This window comes from Colobus angolensis, unplaced genomic scaffold (assembly GCF_000951035.1).
Source record: "Colobus angolensis palliatus isolate OR3802 unplaced genomic scaffold, Cang.pa_1.0 Scaffold48, whole genome shotgun sequence".
NCBI classification, from domain to species: Eukaryota; Metazoa; Chordata; class Mammalia; order Primates; family Cercopithecidae; genus Colobus; species Colobus angolensis.
The window spans coordinates 8,687,175-8,691,762 of NW_012118265.1; positions in this window are offsets into that span (position 1 = coordinate 8,687,175).

The following is a 4,588-nucleotide window of genomic DNA, read 5'->3' on the forward strand; positions in this document are numbered from 1 at the left end:
TTTTGTGTAGGACTTTCTGAGGTGTTTCCCCCCCCCTCCGGCATAGCCTAAGGAAAAGGGACACACCCTCACAAAAAAAAAAAAAAAAAAAAAAAAAATATCAATTTAGACACTAGTCAGTGCATAAAGTCTACTAAGCCTTGTACACCACATTAGTTTGCTGTAAATAGAATGTTTTAAACAACAGTAGTGGGTAATAATAAAACACAATGGCATTAATTTTAGAAAAGAGTATGAATTTGTACAATCTGCCAAAAGAGGAAAAAAAAAACAAAACTCTGTCCTTGTAAAGAACAAAACCAATTATTGGTTGTCTTTTCAGTAAAATTCTGAGCATTGGCTAGCACAAAGGCAGTGAAACTTGCTCTGTATCAAGCCAGATAATAAATATTTTAGGCTCTAAGGATGATTTAGGTCTCTGTTGCATATTCTTTTCTTCCCTTTTTTTTTACAACCCCTCATTTAGGATATATCTATATATATATATATCTATATATCAATGCCTGTTTATCTGTCTACCTATAGGATGGGTCTCTTAAGGTTATGTTTTCTCATTTGTTTCTCTTATAAAAATGCAATTAGTTTTTTAATATTCATCTTATATCTAGCAATCATATTACTCTCTTATAAATATGAGTAAAATTTTATAGATTACTTTGATTTTTCAGTATTGATAATCACATTACATAATTTACCATTATTTAATTAGTTCTGTCTTCTTTTCTATTCACTTCCCTTCATCTCTCCTTCCTTTTCCTCTCTCTCTCTCTCGTTTTCCAACTACACCATCCAGGCCTTCTAACCCAATACTTACTATTGAACTCATATTTAATTTTAATATTGAAAGTAAAAGAAAGCTATCTTTGGTCATTTTTATGTACTACTGCATTCAGTTTACTTTCTTAGGATTTGTTGTTTCCTTTTTCTAACTTTCCAAGTTATATGCTCACCTCATTAAATTTTAGCTTTTTCCCTCTAAAATAAAATTATTTAAGGCTACAAATTTTCTGCTATTGATAGACACCTCGATTGACATATATTGATAAGAAATATTTTCATTGCATTCAGTTATAGGTTTTGTCACTTCAATCATGATTTGCTCTTGCTCTTTGATTTATGTGTATGTGTTTTCTTTCTCTTTCTTTTTCTTTCTTTCTTCCCTTCCTTCCTTTCTTCCTTCCACCCTCCCTCCCTCCCTTCCTGCCTCCTTTCTTTCTCTCTTTCTTTTTTTTTTCCAGAGTCGTACTCTGTGACCCAGGCTGGAGTGCAGTGGTGTGATCTCGGCTCACTGCAATCTCTGCTTCCCGCATTCAAGTGATTCTCCTGACTCAGCCTCCTGAGTAGCTAGTATTACAGGCACGTGCCACCACACCCATCAAATTTTTGTATTTTTAGTAGAGGGGGTGGTTTCTCCATGTTGGCCAGGCTGGTCTCAAACTCCTGACCTCAGGTGATCCTCCCGCCTCGGCTTCCCAAAGTGCTGGGAATACAGGCATGAGCTACGAAGCCTGGCCAATTTATGTGTTATTTTAAGGTGTTTGTGTGCATTGTTTAACAATTTCTAGATGTATATGTGGTTTTATTTTTATTTAATCATGTTAAGATCCAAAAATGTGTTATGAAAAGTCTTTGAGATTCACTGAAGCTTATTTAATAGTTTGGCGTATAATCAATGTTTATAAATATTTCATAGGTGCTTAAAAAATGTATAGTCTCCAATTCTTAAGTGAAATGTTCTATGTATTTCTATTGGATTATCTTTTAATATTGTTATCCAGATCTTCTATATCCTTACTGATTTGTGCACTTGATTTATCAAATATTGAGAAAGGTGTATTAAAATCACCCAGTAACATGGGTGATTTTACCCTTTTAATTCTTTTTTTTTTTTTTTTCTGAGACGGAGTCTCGCTCTCTCGCCCAGGCTGGAGTGCAGTGGCCGGATCTCAGCTCACTGCAAGCTCCGCCTCCTGGGTTTACGCCATTCTCCTGCCTCAGCCTCCCGAGTAGCTGGGACTACAGGCGCCCACCACCTCGCCCGGCTAGTTTTTTGTATTTTTTAGTAGAAAAGACGGGGCTTCACCGTGTTAGCCAGGGTGGTCTCGATCTCCTGACCTCGTGATCCGCCCGTCTCGGCCTCCCAAAGTGCTGGGATTAGAGGCTTGAGCCACCGCGCCCGGCCACCCTTTTAATTCTTATATTATTTTTGTCATATATACTTAAAATTTATGCTACTAAATGTAATCAAGCTTAGAATTTTATCATCCTGCTGAATTGGTTGCTCTTTTTGTTAAAATTTTAGTTTTATTACAACCTTGCTATACCAGCAATCCTTCAGTTATATTTGTTTGATGTATTTTTTACATTATTTTACTTTCAACTATTCTATAGCCTTATGTTTTAGATGTGTCTCTTTCAAACAGAAGGCAGCTGGATATTGTTTATTTGTTTGTTTTATGCCAATCTGTCTTCTAACTGGAGAATTTGGTTCAATTATATTCATTGCAATTAATATATTTTGATTTATTTCTAGCATTTTATGTTATATTTCCTATGCTTTTTTTTCTGTCCTCCTTTAGATTGACTTATGTTTAATTTTGTTTTTTCTTTCTGCAAAATTTGACCTTATGCACTATATTTTATCTTTTTAGTAGTTGTATTAGTACTTTTTACATACATAATTAACCTAATGAAGTCTAAAGTATACAATTAATCACTATCATTATCCTTCTTTCCAACAATGTAAGTAAGGACTTCATTTTATTTACTTAGCCAGTGTTTCACTATGTTGCTCAGGCTGGTCTCAAACTTGGGCTCAAGTGCTTTTCCTGCCTCAGCCTCCTGAGTAGCTAGGACTACAGGTGCACATCACCAGGCCTGATTGAGTAAAGACTTTTGAGTGCTTTAATTGTAATTAAACTCTCCCAACTTATACACCCCTGTTGTCTGGTTTTATAGTTGATCTTTTTTATCACCATTTTTTTTTATTTTTGTTAATGTTTGCTTAGATTTTTTCGTGTTGTTACTATATTCTTTGCTTATCATTCTTTCTCGCATATCAGATCTTCCATAAACTATTACTTTGCTTCATAAATTCATTCTCAAGAAGTTCTTTTGGTTAGAGTCAGTTGTGGTAAGTTTTTCAATTTCTATTTCGTACAGTCTAGCTGGGACTGCTTTACCATAAATTTTTAACTTGGAAATACTCAGGCTACACAATTAGTATAAATTCTAGCCCTGCATCCATCTGAAGTCTGGCTGAACCATGAATTCTTACAGAAAGTTTTTGTTGTAAGATTACCAGCCTGAATCAGGACTGAAAAAAAGCAAATATATTTATGTTTCTTGTGGGAGAGTAGGGGTGAGGAGTGGGAGTTGGGGCTGAGTTTCATTTTTTGTTAGCCCTCCTTTTCACTTTACTCTGAACTAGGCTTTGTATGAAGTCCCTCGGCACTTGCAAGTTCTGTTAAAGTGAAAACTCTCAGTCACTTAAGTCCAGTGAGGCCTCCTGAAATGGATAGATACCACCAGGACATCCATATCCTTCTTGATTTTTTTGTCCGTGTTACAGGAAAGACATCTTGATCCCCCAAAAGAGGGTTCTTGGACCTCTTGCAAGAAAGAATTCAGAATGAATCTACAAAGTGAAATCAAATTTATTAGGAAAGTAAAGGAATAAAGAGTGGCTACTCTATAGGCAGAGCAGCAGCATAGGCCGCTTGACTGAGTATACTTACAGTTATTTCTTCATTATATGCCAAACAAGGGGTAGATTATTCATGAGTTTTCAGGGAAAGGGGCAGAGATTTCCTGGAACTGAGGATCCCTCCCCTTTTTAGACTATGTAGGTTACCTTTTGGATGTTGATGTAAACTGTCATGGCACTGGTGGTAGTGTCTTTTAGCATGATAATACATTATAATTCACAAATAATGAGCAGTGAAGACCACCAGGGGTCACTTTCGTGGCCATCTTGGTTTTGGTGGGTTTTGACTGACTTCTTTACAGTATCCTGTTTTATCAGCACCGTCTTTGTGACCTATATCTTGTGCCAACCGACCTTCTATCTCATCCTCTGACTAAGAATGTCCCACCTCCTGGGAATTCAGTCCAGCAGTTCTCAGCCTTATGTTACCTAGCCCCTATTCAAGATGAAGTTGCTCTAGTCCAAATGCCGCTGACAGTTCCCTTTGTTTTTGGCTTCTAAGGTTTTCCTTTACTTGCCTCCTGGCTCAATGGTGCATATAAAAATGCACTATTGCATTTTGAAAGGACTTAAAAAAAAATCATCAAGCATCTGTGTCACACCGGTGGTTTTTAAGGATCTATTCTGCATATTGCTAGAACCAGTGCATTCCATTTTTAATAACTTATGTATGGTCACCAGAAGGACTGCTTTTTCCTCCATTCCTATAAGTAGCCAAACTGAGTGATCTTGGACCACCTCAGTAAGCCTCAGTTTTTACAGTAAATTTACTTACTGTAAATACTTGAGGACTCTTTATTAGATCCCTTAAAAATTTTATTTCAAACTTGCATAAACTTCTGGGAGGAGATTTAGCATTCTTGATTTAAAAACAAACAAACA